At 38.7% G+C, this 17,025-nt stretch overlaps 1 long non-coding RNA gene across 1 annotated transcript in view; it reads left to right on the plus strand.

The window, feature by feature from the left end:
- The first annotated feature begins 208 nt into the window (after positions 1–208).
- LOC105732245 (uncharacterized) overlaps positions 209–17,025 on the plus strand; it is a 58,160-nt gene continuing 41,343 nt past the window's right edge. The window contains exons 1-2 of the long non-coding RNA XR_001110940.2: positions 209–288; positions 2,097–2,216. This is a non-coding gene — a long non-coding RNA (uncharacterized LOC105732245). The remainder of the gene's footprint in view (positions 289–2,096; positions 2,217–17,025) is intronic.

Genomic DNA, 17,025 nt, shown 5'->3' on the forward strand with positions numbered 1-17,025 from the left:
CCGCTTAGCCAGCAGTCCTGGTTACTTCCTAATCATGAATGTTATTCTGTCGAGTAGAATCCTTTGTTATTTTCCTTACTTCCTAGACTATATCCAAGCCAAGATCTCAGTCTGAGCTCAAAGAAAAATACCCTAGAAACTCCTCTGAAGGAAAATGCAGAAGGCACGTCATACCCACCCTAGGCTGGGAACAGTCAGATAGTCATGACCTGCCCACTCCTATCAGCCGTTCTGTTGCACTGTAGCCTGCTCCAGATTACCAGTGAAATGACTGCAGCCAGAGACGCTGTGAGTTCTCACATATTTGATACATTTGCTATTAAAAGGTTTTCTCTCTTAGAACTTGACATTTCACAGAGGGTGCTTCGTATGGTTCTGAATCAACTCTTTTGTCCTCTAAGGTCTAGAGGTGGACTAAGCTTAGAGCTTATAGAGTTTCCATCAAGGGTCAACAGAGATTTAAGTTTAGGGCTCAGGACTCACAGGAACCCAGGCATGGGCTAACATCAATGCTCTTTCATCTTATTATGTCTATTCTGAGATTTGGGGTGCCACTTTGGGTACCCTAACCATCATCATAGTAATATGTTCACAGATTAAAAAACACAAATTCCTTGTTTAAAGCAATACTCAATTTACCTTAAACATATAAATGTCTTTAGCAAGATATAAAGTTGGCTGTCGCACATTCCAAAAATTTATAGAGTAAAAATTTTAACCAGGAACAGTTAGGAAAAAATAAGGAAATACATTTAGGTGTACTGCATCTGTTTCATTTGCCAAATTCCACTTTTATAAACACACTGAAAGTGAGCTCAGATTCACTAAATATTGATTGCCAGCATAGCATGAATTTTACTTAAAAATTCACTCTGAGTTTTGAAAGTTTCTCTTGTTGTGTTAGTACATCTGTGTCAAGAATTCTGATATTTGGCAGCTAACAGGAGCAGAGTGCTCTGTAACCCTCTGAGGCTCTTACTGGCACCCCAGGTGGTAGTGATTGGGTGTTGGTTCTTTCCAACCATGGAGATGGTCTCGTTGGCTTTAGCTATTTAAAAGGGTACTGTGTTAATTCTCCTAGGAATGTATACTGTTCCATTTTACATGCCTAAAATTCTTTTTTTTTTTTTTGAGACTGAGTTTCGCTCTTGTTACCCAGGCTGGAGTGCAATGGCACGATCTCGGCTCACCGCAAACTCCGCCTCCTGGGTTCAAGCAATTCTCCTGCCTCAGCCTGCCGAGTAGGTGGGACTACAGGCATGCACCACCGTGCCCAGCTAATTTTTTGTATTTTTAGTAGAGATGGGGTTTCACCATGTTGACCAGGATGGTCTCAATCTCTTGACCTCGTGATCCTCCCACCTCGGCCTCCCAAAGTGCTGGGATTACAGGCGTGAGCCACTGGCTTAAAATTCTTCAAAAGTTTTTCTGGTTTTTTTTTTTTCCTTTTCTTTTCTTTTCTTTTTTTTTTTTTTGAGACAGAGTCTTGCTCTGTTGCCAGGCTGGAGTGCAGTGGTGTGATCTCAACTCACTGCAATCTCTGCCTCTCGGGTTCAAGCGATTCTCCTGCCTCAGCCTCCTAAGTAGCTGGGACTACAGACACGTTCCACCATGCCTGGCTAATTTTTTGTATTTTAGTAGAGACGGGTTTCACCATGTTGGCCAGAATGGTCTTGATCTCCTGACCTCATGATTCGGCCACCTTAGCCTCCCAAAGTGCGAGGATTACAGGTGTGAGCCTTCTTTTTGTTTTTAAACCTTGATAATCTCATCCTTCATTAAAATCTCGCTTTCCTTGGCTTTCTTCTTGTCTCCAACATCTACTTCTTGTTCCCTTTGCTGGGCTCTCTTTTATATCCTGCTGATCCTTAAAGTGGTCAGCATGTAAAGCTCCTTCTTCTTTCTTCTCTCCTCTCCTTTTTCCTGCAGGCAACTCCACACCTTCCATTGTTTCTTTGACTTCAGCTTCTCTTCTCTGCCCCAGCTTCACATTTCCAACATTCTGGGGAGGTTTTCTTGTACTCATTTCCTATGACTCCTGAAAAAATTACCAGTAACCTAGTGCCTTTGAAAAATCTCAATGTATTCTGTTGCAGTTCTAGAGTCCAGAAGCCAGGTCTGTTTCTCTTGGCCAAGCCTCCTTCCGAAGACACTGGGGGAAAACTCCCCTGCTTTGGCTTTTCCAGCATCAAGAGCATGCCTGCATTCCTGTTCCAGTGAGCAGTGACTGCCTGTATTCTGGGCTCGTGGCTTTTCTTCCATCTTTATGGCTAGCAGTGTAGGCTCTTTAACCCACTCTCTGTCTGCTGAGGGGGTCTCTCCCACTCCTCTCTTCTGTTTATGTCCCATCTCCCTCTGCCTCTCTCTGTCTTATAAGGACACATAAGGGCCTATGCCAATCATACGGGATAAGCTTCCGGATCAAAATTTTTTACTTAATCACACTTGCAAATATTTTTTTTCTTTTTTTGCCACATAAGCTAACACTCAGAGATTCTAGGAATTAGGATGTGAATATCTTTTGGAGGGGGAGCGTTTTTCAACCTAATGGGCTTCCTTCTGGGTAGTTTTGAGCATCCTAATTTCAATATATAGTGGACCTTCTGTGTCCATGGGTTCTGTGTTCATGAATTCAAACAACCATGGAGTGAAAATATTTTTAAAAAATGGATGGTTGTGTGTGTGCTGAGCCTGTTCAGAATTTTTTTCCTGTTATTTCCTAAACAGTATAGCACAATAACTATTTACTTAGCATGAACACTGTACTAGGTTTTATAAGTAATCTAAAGTATGCGAAAGGACATGCATAGGTCGTATGCAAATATGACACCATTTCATATCAGGTACTTGAGCACCCTTGGGTTTTGGTATCAGCTGGGAGCTCCTGAAACCAATGCCCTAGGGATACTAGGGATGACTGTGCATGACTGATTTGAAGACTCTTGTATTTCTTATTGGCGTTTCAGTATCCTGGCTTGAAACCTCAGTCACCTCTCTCTTGCTTTAGGGGAAGCCATGAGCCATTAAACACGACAAAGCAAAAAAAACAATCACTTTGGATAGTGGCAGGGGCTGTGACAGTTATGGAACAGTGTGATCCTGCCAGCATGACCCCACTCTGAGACCACCATAGCACCCACTCGGGCTTGCATTTATACATCACATTTTCCTTCACAGTCCTCCTCACATGCCTTTGTTTCCTCTCTTCCTATTGTTATCAACTTAGTCCAGGTCCCTATTTATTTATTCTTATCCACTGAAGTAGACTGTTAATAATCTTGCTGCCAATAGTCTTCTTTATTATGGATGCCACTACTGGGTGCAATTTTCCCAAATCACTATTTGATTGTGGCACAAAACAAGCCTCCCAAAGCCACCTACCTGCCTGGAGCCGCAGTCTTACTTAGTCTGCCACATGAGGCTCAAATCTCCTAGCCTGGTATTCAAACACCACACTCTACGTTTTAATTCACTTATAAACCTACTCTTCTAGGTAAACACATTACTCAAATTAAAGAGAAATTTCCGTTATCCAATTTTTGCCCCTCTGATTTTTTATTATTTATGCTTTCTACAAAAAGGAGCCAAGGTTTTCTTCAAAAGAATAAAATGTGTTATATGCCATAAATTCAATATATGTCAAACAGTTATGGAAAGCATTTTATTGAAGATTGCTGGCCGGGCCTAGTGGCTCATTTCTGTAATCCCAGTACTTTTTGGGAGGCTAAGGCAAGCAGATCCCTCAAGCCCAGGAGTTTGACACCAGGCTTGGCAATATGGCAAAACGCTGTCTCTACCAAAAAAAAAAAAATTAGTTGAGTATGGTGCACACCTGTGGTCCCAGCTACTCAGGAGGCTGAGGTAGGAGAATTACCTGAGCCTGGAGGGGTTGAGGCTACAGTGAGCCATGAATAGACCACTGCACTCCATCCTGGATGACATGACACTACAGTGAGCCATGAATAGCCCGCTGCATTCCATCCTGGGTGGCAGTGAGACCCTGTCTGAACAAGAGTGTTAAGACTTCCTGAAAATTAGGATAGGTGAAACCTCTCCTCCAACTCATCCTCACATTCAATTTTCTTCATATCCATCTTCCTCCTCCTTACTTCTGCCCTACTTAAACAATCCATTTCACATGGCCCCTCATTTTTGAAGTCCCCTCTGGTTACAATATCACGCGGTGATCTTTTCTTCCTCTGAACAACCTAGTTCTTATTGACACAGTTCTTGCAGCGCTTTGTACTGTAGTTATTTGTGTCAATTCTTTTTAACCTTATGCAATTTTAGGTTTCATAAACAATGTTATTACATCATGTTTTTCTAACTTCCATTTTCCCTTTGTGGAATGCTGGCTTACACACAGTAAATACTTATCAAAACACTTGGTATGTAAACCGTTAATTAGGAAATGGCTGGTTTTTCTTTGGTTCTTTCCAGTTAAGTCCTAGCACTATATTGACTACCTTTGTCCCCTCAGTTCCAAATCACTTTCATGAATAAAGCTAAAAAAAAAAAATGGTATGCTTACATATCCTTTGGCTATGGTCTGGAGCTCCTTAAGAAAGCTCAGAAACAGTGAGGATGCTGCCAGCTACCTAACTTCAGTTATCAATACCTGGGGGAGAGTTCTTGTTACTGATAGTTTCTGTACTGTCCTAATACTGCATCATTCTTCAGAAACAGTTATTTGCTTAAAATTGGACATGCAAAGATTACTTTTCCATTTGATGAACTTCAACACCACCATCAACAGTGATTAGAGCCACTTATGTGTGATGGCACAGATATTGCATAGCTGTTTTTTGCAACTGAAAGCATATGATCAGAAAAAGAGGCCATTACACAAGAATTATTCTCTAGGCTGCATGTTAAATCTAAAATCAAAGTACAGCTTAATCGACTATTTCATAGCAATTGCAGCATTTTTAAAAGAGAGTGACACAATTATTTAAGCAAGTGATATAAAGGATTGATAAGTCCAATATGTAATTTGGGGAAGAAAGAAAGGGAAAGAAATGTGCCTCTCTTTCCTTCTAACTCAGAAGTGATAAAAGCAACAGTAATATTTGAATATAGTCCCTTGTTGCCCCTCGAGATAGGGTGAACAATTAGTAATTTTCTGTGAAATTTGGAACCACATTAGATCTTATTTTGCCTAAATGACAAGTGGCGTACACTGATGCAGAGTGAGGGAGAATGGGATTTTCCACTGGAATAGCCTACACCTAACCACTGGGCAATACAGGAGCCACCAGCCACATGTAGCTATTGAGCATATGAAATGAAGCTCATCCAAATTAGAGCTGCCGTAAATAAAAATTGTCACTGGATTTTGTGAATCTCTTATTAAAAATAATCTAAAGAATCTCATTAATGCCATCTTATATTATTAGCTTTGAATCGATCGTATTTTGGAGACATTGGGTTAAGTAACTATACTATTTTAATTAATTTCACCAGTTTCTTTTCACTTTTTAAATGTAGCTCTTGTTATATTTCTGTTGTAGTGTTTGGCCTAGACCATGATTATGTTTGTTTAAACAATTGCCCAACGTATAATTATTGAATTATAAATCCATAAAATGCTTCAAAAGCCCATTGGAATGACCCAACGTGAACATCATGAAATGAGAATTAGATATTAATGTTCAAATAAGGTGAAATAGATAGACAGTTTCCCTGAACTTAACTGCATTCATTAAGAGCACTTCCCAGGTTACTTACCATGTCTTTTCCATTTGCTCCATAGAATCATGCTAGCCATACATTTTCATCTTCAGTGTGCAGATGAGAACACATCTGGGGCACAGTAAGGAGGACATATTAAGGTTCACAGAATCAGTAGTGGCAAAACTGAGCCCCAAACACAAATCTGTGTCTCCAGATCTTTTCTCTTGGGTTCATTGTCATTAGGACTAAATTTAATTATGTGCTATATTAGTCAAGGGTCTACAGAAAAATAGAACCAAAGGGATCAGAGAAGATGCATGGGGTCCTTTAAGGACACTGAGGATCTCCTTCCAAGGGTAACTGTTACAGTCCCAAGAAAGGGTGTGTCCTGCCATCTTTCCCAGGGTGGGTGAGCAGGTCTCACACAATAAATCCTCTCTAACATTCCAGTCTCCCTAAGCCTTTTGGTACCATCCTCTATGGTATACCAAGGCCTCTCTGGCATTCAGCTTCATTTAATGCAGGCCATCTTTTTGTTCTTGTTTCAGCCAACAATTGGAACCTTTTCTAACCCCTTGAGCTACAAGAGTAAATCTAGAATTTCTGCTTAATAGGCCCATGTCAATACATTTGACCTGATCTAATTTATGTTTCTTCCAGTATACCACACTCTTTTATCCATGCTTACATATATACCATGGATTTTTGTTTGTATGAACTGAACAATAACGTAGTTCTTTTGGAATGTTACATATCTGTTCATGGTTCATACTTCATAGTTGAATCTAGTTATGGGTCTAGAAGTAAAGAAGGGAGGTAGAAGTGAAAAGTATCAGTAGTATTTTGAAAGGTAAATACCTCAGGGGAAACCATTACAGGTTTCTTGGATAAAACAGGGTGAGCCCCACACACAGGGTGTTAGGGCTGCTTCTACTGGGAAAAAAAATTATATTTGAATTTTAGGGGTTCAGTGTCCTCACCTTAATCAGAGTTTTCTTATATGTCCCCATTCCAAATTTCAGGCTCTCATTTCTTCCCAATATATGCCTTCACTTTAAAGCAGACACCCCACATGTTTGGGAAATTCATTTAGTGTTGTAAGTCAGCCACTTGGAGGAAAAGACTCTGACTTGGTCTTCAGCAGCAATTTCAGCTCTGCTGCTACAGAACATAAAAGATTTTTTCAGGGAAAACACGGAGTCAATTTTTTTTTTATTATACTTTAAATTCCAGGATACATGGGCAGAACATGCAGGTTTGTTACATATGTATACACATACCATGGTGATTTGCTGCATCCACCACCCCATCATCTGCATTAGATATCTCTCCTAATGCTATCCCTCCCTTAACCCCTCACCCCAGAAAGACCCCAGTGTGTGATGTTCCCCTCCCTGTGTCCATGTGTTCTCTTTATTCAACTCCCACTTATGAGTGAGAACATGCGGTGTTTGGTTTTCTGTTCTTATCTTAGTTAGCCGAGAATGATGCTTTTCAGCTTCATCCATGTCCCGGCAAAGGACATGAACTCATCCATTTTTATGGCTGCATAGTATTCCATGGTGTATATGCAGCTCTTGATCTGAGAATTTATGTCCCTGAGCTTATCCTTTTGTTTCTCCTCTTTGTCCATTGACATTAGGAACAACCAGCCAATCTCACTCATCATGCTTATTAGTTCGACAAAAATGTTCTGAGATATCACATACATGATCACCAAGACCTGGCTTCTTGTAAGTTTTTGATTAGAGTATTCGATGGTGATATTTTGGGTATATCTGCTGCCAAATCATGCTATGGATTATCAATGCTCTTTTTACTACTAATTCTTAAAACCCTGAAACCAATTTAAAGAAATCATCTTTAAGTTTCCATTCTCCCTGAATAACTTTCAGTACCAAAATCTGATTAGTCAGGGTTCTCCAGAAAACTAGACCCAATAAAATGGATATACGTATGTATATATACACACACACATACATACATTCATATATGTGTATATATATACACACACATAAATACTCATGTGTAATATATATATACATACATTCATATATACACACATAGATACACACATAGATGAATGTATGTATATATATATTTTATATATAAGCATTTGCATACTGGCTCATTTGTGGTTTATGTGATTTGGGGGACTTGTAAATGCTAAATTTATAGGACAAGTGGGCAGGCTGGAAATTCAGATGAGAGTTTATGTTGCAATGTTGATTCTGAAATTCACAAGGAAAGCCCAACAGACTGGAGACTCAGACAGGGTTACAATCATGAGAGAGAATAGTTTCTTCTTTGAGAAACCTCAGTTGTTGCCCTTAAGGCCTTCAAGTGATTGGATGAAGTTCATCCATATTATGGAGAGTAATCTGATTTACTCCGAGTCTGTTGATTTAAGAAGAATCACATTTAAAAAATTCCTTCATAGAACATCCAGACTGGAATATGACTGAACAACTCGGCACCATAGGCCAGCCAAGTACACTCATACAATTAACTATCATATGCCTTTAATGATACAGGTTAAAAAGCTTATAACTAAGTATTTGTGTATTGGCTTCAGTCACTAGAAACAGAGGGCACCATAAGTAGTAGCCATAATGTGATTGTCAATTTTTACCAGATAAACCACCTCCCTGGCTTATGGTAACAAGAATTTAGAAGTCTAAGATAATCATCACAAAACAACAGCTAAAATTGAGTGCTTACTAGGTGTCAGGGGTTATATTAAACATTGTGTATTTATTAATTGATTTTAATTCCCACAAAAGCCATATAATAGTTTCTGCTTTTATATTTTTAAAAGATGCACAAAATGGCTAAAAAAATTATTCAAACTACTGAAACTAGGAAGTGGTAGAGCAGGAAGAAAACCCAAGCAGTCTGATTTCTGAGCTGATTATCTCAGAAACAAAGGAGAAAGAGTATCAGCCCACAAAATACTTGTGAGTCTAGTGGAGAAGGAAATAATCAGTATTTGCAGATTAACCTTGATGAAATGTAAGATTCAGTTACTCTCAATTATAAAGCCAAATAATAATTTCAACTTTGAATAACACTTACGGAAAGATGGACCTGCTATTTATGAGCTAAAGGCTGAAATACAGCCTGAATTGTTAAAATTAGAGATGTAATAATTATATACTATATATAGCATATATGCATATACTATATGTAGGTGTTTAACAGTAAATTGTTAAGATGATGGTTAAGGGTATAACTCTATCTCCAGAACGAGAAAACATAAACTTTAAAGATTAAAAAAAAAAAAAGAAAATAAAACAAAAGCCCCAGTGCAATAAAGGCTAGGAGGTCTAATATTACCTTTGACGAAAAGAAGTCAAAGGGAAAATTAGACCTTAAAAAATTATTGACCTTAGAAAACAAGGGTCAATAATGCCCATTCTTGGATTTTGTTTGAGTAGCTAGAGAGCAAAGATGAAAAGAAAAAAAAAAAGCCCCTCTAGTTTTGAAGAAAATCAGTTTATATAAGTTGCATTGAGTTTTTTTCTTTTTGAGACGGGAGTTTCGCTCTTGTTACCCAGGCTGGAGTGTTTTGAGACGGAGTTTCACTCTTGTTACTCAGGCTGGAGTGCAATGGCGCGATCTCGGCTCACCGCAACCTCCGCCTCCTGGGTTCAAGCAATTCTCCTGCCTCAGCCTCCTGAGTAGCTGGGATTACAGGCACGCACCACCGTGCCCAGCTAATTTTTTTATTTTTTAGTAGAGACGGGGTTTCACCTTGTTGACCAGGATGGTCTCGATCTCTTGACCTCGTGATCCACCTGCCTCGGCCTCTCAAAGTGCTGGGATTATAGGCGTGAGCCACCGCACCCAGCCGGCATTGAGTTGTTTTCTACGACATACCCTAACCTAGCTGTTACCCCAGCAAGCTTCCAGATACCGTTGTTCAAATGCTCTGTTATTTGGCTTGTGGAAAATAGGTGGACATCAAATGCAGGGCCTTTAATGTCATTCCATTGGATTCTGGAATTCTGCTCTCCCAGTTGTTGTTCTTTGTTGTCAGTCCGGAGGTGTAAAGTGACTAGGTGTCTGCAGCTCTACCTAGTGGCAAATTCATTCTGCTGAGAGGTAACATTCTTTCAGCATCCAATTGGATGCAGACATGTTTAGAAACTGCTGAGAGAGAATATTCAGAAGTGCTAAAATGAGGCCTCGCTAGTGCCACAGAGGCTTCTTTTCTGAAGTCTGAATAGGGATCACATGTGTTTTAGAGCCTAGGTTGTTAAGCAGCTTGTTATATACGATATTTTGAAATCCCTTCACTAATTATCAAGAAAGAATTTTAAGCACCTACTACAAGCAGAGCATGCTACTCTACTGAGAGCTGCAGGAATTCAAACATCTTTTTCTTTTTTATTTCTCTGCCTGGCAAGACATTTCATCCATCTGGATCCTACTCAAATGTCATCTCCTTTGTAAAGTCAATCAACCTAGGAAAGCAATGTTCTCTCCCCAGTCCTATCCACCTACAGTCCTTTGCCAACATACATTAAATATAACATGATCATTTTGTAGTATGGTTATCAGATAATGTTAATCTCCCCATTTAGGACTATGCATCACTTACGGCAAAATCCATGTAGTCTTCATATAGGTATTCCCAGAGCCTAGAGATACTGGATTTTGCCTTCTCAATATTTAGATACAGTAGAATTCTCTGTTTTGTCTTTTATTTCATTTTAATTGGGGAAAAAATAAAGTAAAAAGAGGCAGGGTATAGTGGCTTACACCTGTAATCCCAGAATTTTGGGAGGCTAAGACAGGATTGCTTGAGGCCAGAAGTTTGAGTTAGCCTGGGAAACACAGTGAGAACTCAATGTCTACCAAGAAAATTAATAAAGAAAGAAAAATAAAGAAAAAAATAAAAAGGCATGATGGTATGTGCCTGTAGTCTCAGCTATTTGGGAGGCTGAAGCAGGAGGTTCACTGAGGCCAAGAATTTTGCAACTGCCATAAGCCATAATTGTACCCCTGCACTCCAGCCTGGGTGACAGTAATACTCTCTCTTTAAAATAATAATAATAAAGTAAGAAGAAAGAAGGATCAGAATATGTGATGAAAATTTGGTAAAGATAAAACATCTAGAAAATATGTGATTTTTAAAACTATATTAATGTCTAACAGAGAAATAGAGGAACAAGCTTTCCATTTTTGAGAAACTACAATAAGCAATAACAATAATGGAAAATTAATAGCTGCAATTCATTGAACAACTGCCAGTTCACTATGTGACTTCTATAAGAGCAATTCCTTACAACAATCCCATGAGGTAGGTGTCATTATCCCAATTTAGCAGGTAATAAATAAAGGCACATTAGTTGCCCACACAATTGAACAGCTGAATCATTTTGGAAGATTTTAAAAAAAATCATGGTTGGGATCTATACCAGAGCAACTGTGATCAAGCCTGCTAGTTGTGTAAAAAGTTCCCTCCTGCTCTATTTCCAAAGTCGTTGTAGTGAATATACGGATGAACAACAAGGGAAAATACTTCCCAGCCTCCTTTGCAACTTGGTGAGCCAAGCAAGTTAGTGGAACCTGAGCGGAAGTGATGAGTGCCGCCTCTCACTGCACATACCCGATGGCTTCACAAAGCAATCTGACTAGTGCCTAGACATAGTAATCCAGCCTTGACCATGCTGGTGATTTAAGGGCCTTTGATCCATGCTGTCCAAAACAGTGACTACTGGCTATATGCAGCCGTGTAATTTAAGAGCATTAAATTTAAACCAAAGTAAAAATTTGGTTCCTCAATCACCCCGGACATTCTTCAGTCACTCAAGTGTCACCTGTGATGAGTGGCTATTGTATTGGACATCATGGACATAGATTTCCACCACTGCAGAAAGTTATCTTGGGCAGCACTGCCCCAGAGGGTGAAGTAGCCCCATGATGATACAGGCAAGAGCCAGCATTTGCGAATCGCCATGTGGTGAGCTCCACCTCTGATCTAGACCCTTGGACTGTTACAGGAATAAGGAAGATTTTCTTTACTAAACTGTAAAATTTAGGGGGCCTATTTGTTGTAACACTTAAGCCCACCTTAACTTTCAAACCAACAGAATCTAATTTTCTGAAGATGGTATCTATACCTCAGCATGTAAAAAATATATATAACTCAGGGGACAGGGGTGAAAGGAATGGCATCAGCAAATTTTCAGACAGGCAGCTTCAAGCTCCTGTCCACCCACAGAAACGTCAAACATCAAAAAGCCAACGTAACTGGTCAGAAAAAGCTTTCAAAGAACTCTAGAGAACTTTCAAAGGCTTGAAAGTTTCAAAGGTGTTGCTGAGCCAACAAAAAGATCACTTAAACGTGATAGGAAAGCTTTCTAACGTTTTTACTTGTCCTTGCTCCACTCCCTTCCTTGACTTGGCAGCATTCAGGAAAACAGAAGGCCAGATTCCTAGTTAGGGCCACAGTGCCTGGTTCTGGAAAGAGTAGAGCAGAGCAGAGTTTATTTGCAAATTTTTGTGTATGCCTGTTCTAACTTGCCCAGGGTCTACCTGAAGGACAGACACAGGGTGCTCCTCTCTGTGTCACATAGCCTAGAATTTACTAAGGGCTGAAAAGCTGTAGGCATTGCTTTAAAAAACACTATAAGCCACGCTAACAACCCACAGATGCCTGAAGCAAAAGATTAGCTGGAGACATGCCATAGGCCACATAAGGCCCCAAAGGAACAATGACAGTAGAGTTTCTTTGAAAAATTTGTGCATTCAAAAGTAGGTTGTATAAGAGAAACTTTAGAAAGCCATGCACACACTCAAAGAGGCCCTGAAAAGAACCTCAGCTTTCAGAGCACACTCATCCCTCAGCTCAGTGCACAACTCCTAAGTGTTGGAAGAATTACCCAGCACAGGGATGATCTGCAAAGACTGAGGGTGATGTTTGTTTGTTTCTTGTGTGTGTGTTATGTTTTGTGCTCTCTCCCTCTCTCTCTTTCTATTTCTCTCTCTGTCTTTCTCCCGTTCAAGGAAATCTGCTAAAACTAACTGAACACAAGTTAGAGAACAAAGATTACAGCGACCACACATGATAGAGAACACAATCTTTGCAAAAATAATTTTTAAAAGTTGCTGAATGTATAGACTACTACTGCTGTCAACAATCAGGAAAAAAATAGGAAAATCAAAGGAAAGGAGAGTATGTGATTAACAAGGTTGCTACACTGTAATATTCAAAAGTCCAGTTTTCAACAAAATATCAGCAAACATACAAAGAAACAAAACCATAGCTCGTTCAAAGGAACACAATAAATTGTTATTTATTATTTCAATAAATTACAGAAACTATCCCTGAGGAAGCCCAGACATGACAGACATACTAAATATTATTAAAGAGCTAATGGAAAACATTGACAAACAAATAAGAATAGATCAGGAAATAATATATGAAAAATGACATTGTTAGTAAAAAGATAGAGTTTTTTATTCAATGTGTACAGAGATTTTGTTGGAGATGATGAAAAAGATTTGAGAACAGTGGTAATGGGTGTACAACATTATAAATGTCATTAATGCTCCTGAATTTTCCACTTAAAATGGCTAAAATGATATATTGTACATAAATATTACCATCATATATTATTGAATATCAAAATGCATTTGAAGGTTTATGAAGGTTCCTTTGGAGATTACACATATGTGAAGTTGTTCCCTATTACTAAGCAGTGATAGGATTTACATGATTATCTCAGGGAGTGCCTAATAGAGTTCTTAGCATATATATAATCTGTTCTCAATAAACAATTCTTAAATTGTGTATAAATGTAAAAATTTTTACTAAACCACAGACATACACATCTGGAATCTCTAAGGAATGTCTAACGCTGATCACAAATCAGATCACACTGATCCATTAGTTTCCAGTCCCTCACACACTTGCACAGATACACACACATGTTTTATTTCTTGCCTAATTCTTCCAATTCCTTTTCAAGTTTGATGGCAGTCAAAGCATAAGAAAAATTAGAATAGGATAATTGGACATGGAATCAAATTGTAAAGCAACAGCATTGTCAAAACAGAAGTGTTTTAGAAGTTCCAGACAGAAGATGATTAATAACCAAAGACCAAAGTTCACATGCAGGTAGAAATGACAGGAAATGATACCTTGCATATGGCAGAAAACAAAAGAGAATGGGGAATGTCTGTAATAGTAGTAGCTGCACATGTAGAAAGAAAAACTTAGAAGATTTAGAAGGCTATAAAGTTTAGAGTTAAGGGTGAAGTGTATACCACTATATTTTAGTATATAACCTATAAAATTGTAGGCACTTATAATATGCACAAATAACAAATAGCACCAGGAGGTATAAAAGCAAATAGAATAGGGAAGATAAAATATTATTATATACTTATAGCATTCTAGCAAAGTACTGAACTCAAAATAAAATTTAATAAATATTTGACCATTGAACGATGTATTAGTTCATGAATCCTTAAAAAGTGATAAAACCATTTATTTAGGGCTAAAGCAATGGGAAATAAAAATATCTCTGAGAGAAGCCATGATTTATGCCATCACTGGTTTCAGTAATACATGGCATGGAAACGGCAAGGGAGCACATGAGGCCAGGAAAGAGGGGAACAGAAAACCGCAGCAGGATACCCAGGAGCATGAACTGGGGACGAGATGGAAGTGACAATGGTATCCAGGAGAATAAGGATAGAAATTGATGATTCGAAAACATATTGAATAAGGGTCAAACTGGATTTTTTTGAAACAATGAAGCCTAGTTAATAGTATAACATGCATGAGTCTGGGCACGTTGGCTCACACCTGTAATCTTAGCACTTTGGGAGGCTGAGGCAGGCGGGCCACATGAGGTCAGGGGTTCCAGATCAGCCTGGCCAACATGGTGAAACTCCATCTCTACTAAAAATACAAAAATTAGCTGGGTGTTGTGGCACGTGTCTGCAATCCCAGCCACTCGGGAGGGTGAGGCAGGAGGATCACGAGGTCAAGAGTTTGATGTCAGCCTGACCAACATGGTGAAACCACATCTCTACTAAAAATACAAAAATTAGCCATGTGTGGTGGTGCCTGTAATCCTAGCTACTCAGGAGGCTGAGTCAGGAGAATTGCTTGAACCCGGGAGGTGAAGGTTGCAGTGAGCCAAGATCATGCCATTGCACTTCAGCCTGGATGACAAAGTGAGACTTTGTCTCATTTTAAAAAAAAAGTATAGTAGGCATGATATTAATTGCCAGTAATTTTTAGAATTTTAGGTTTGTAAGCTGATGCACACTGGTAAATGATATTATAGTATATTTCACTTTATTTCTTGAGACTTGGAAATATATGAGTTGATATTCCTCAAAGGGAAAAAAATGAGGATTGAGAGTAAATCAGGCATGACTTTTAGTTGTTTTGTTAAATAACTAATTCATTTATGCATTACATCTTTCCATCCACAGAATCAGACAGTGCAGAATATAGATTATAACAAATTGGTGGAGAAAACACAGACATATCGGCATAATTAATAGCAGTAACAAAAACATGGAATGAGAGCCTTTTTCAGAACACAGGTTATTAATATGGGAATTCAAAGGGTTTCTATTTCTTCCTCCGCCCCATTGTTTTTAAAATATTATACCTTAAGACAAGAAGTCTGGTTTAAAATTGAAAGAATGTCGAACCCTTGAGAATAACAATACAGTTCAGTAATAGGACTCAGGCTGATGCTGGGCAGAACCAAAATGTCTTGAAATTGTATCCAAATAATAATATTTCTGGTAAAAAATATATTTTATATGCCTTATTGGCAAAAGCTAAAAATATAGAGTTATTCTACAGTTATTAATGCCATCATGAATATATTTTTGTTTTTTTCCAGTTCCTTAAGAAACTGTTGTCAACAGCAATTAAAGAGCCTTGTGCTTATTTCACTTGGGAGAGCAAATGCGCAAAACCTGAGCTAATCTCAAGTCTAGATTTAACAGTGAGATTAATTTACTTGCTCCTGAGCCACATGGAAGGTTTTATTATGAAGCAAGTTCTGAAAGAATTTCAGCTTAGTATGTCAGGCAAAATGTTTAGACTTTTGTTTATACACTCTTTCGTAATTTAAGTAACAAACAGGAAAATAATAACTAGTCCAAAATCCAAGGAATCAAAAATCCAGCTCTGTGGCTATCAGAAGACCATTCATGAATTCTCACAACACTGAAAATGTTCAGTAAATATTTATTTTGGAGCAGCATGATGATTAAATATCAATAAAATTTCTGACGGCAAAATGGAGGATGACATAGAGACTTATTACAGGTCATCTCTTCAATAGTGTTCTGCATTTGCACGAACTCCAGTCATTCTTAAATAAGGGTGTCAAAAGGCTGTAGGCACCTAGGGGAATGGGAACAATCTCCCTGAACCTAGAATGTTCTTTTAGGAATTCTTTTGTGTCTTGTTACATGATTTGTCTTCTTTAGGGGAACTAGTCAAATTCACATCATATCTCCATGTCTTCTGCTCAGAATCTCCGTGTACAGCTTCTTGTCTTAAAACACTCGAAATTGCATCTCTATTTTGTGAGAAAGGAAAATCACATGTTGGTGAGGATTTAAGATTCTGTATTTTCTGGAGGATAAGACAGTACAATTTGAGCATCCCTAATGAGAAAACCCAAAATTCCAAATACTGTCAAATCCAAGCATTTTGAGCACTGACACGATACCACAAGTAGAAAATTGCACACCTTCCCTCAGGTGATGGGTCCCAGTCAATGTGCAGGCACACAACACCATTTATCCAGCACCCTCATAAGGAGGGTGCCTCCTCATCCCTAGAAGACCCATTTCCTGGGTCCCTCCACCACTTCCGATGTTTCTTTTCACCTAAAAAAAAAAATCAATTTACAGTAACCTTTTAATCAAAACACAGCACCATAGCTGGAGACCGAAAGCGACCACGGTTTTCTGTTGCTGTTGCTTAACAGCTGATACAGGTGTCCGATGAGGCTGCTGTGCTGCTTGGTTACCCTGGACACGTTAGGTTTTACTGTTTTATTTTCTGGTATATTTACTGTTAACTACTTACATATGAATAAGTGTAAGAAAATGATTGCTTATTGGTAAATCCAGACCCAGGAAGGATGGTGGTGATAAACAACCACAGATGGTCCACATGCTTGGCTGAGATAGTGACGCCTTTGCTTTCTGATGGTTCAGTGTACAAGAACTTGGTTTCATGCACAAAATTATCTTTAAAATTATATAAAATTACCTTCGGTTTCTGTGTATAAGGTATATTTGAAGCGCAAACAAATTTCATGTTTAGACTTGGGTCCCATCCCCAAAATATCTCAT

The sequence above is a fragment of the Aotus nancymaae genome, unplaced genomic scaffold (assembly GCF_030222135.1).
Source record: "Aotus nancymaae isolate 86718 unplaced genomic scaffold, 86718_ANA_hifiasm-v0.15.2.pri h1tg000155l, whole genome shotgun sequence".
Lineage (NCBI taxonomy): Eukaryota > Metazoa > Chordata > Mammalia > Primates > Aotidae > Aotus > Aotus nancymaae.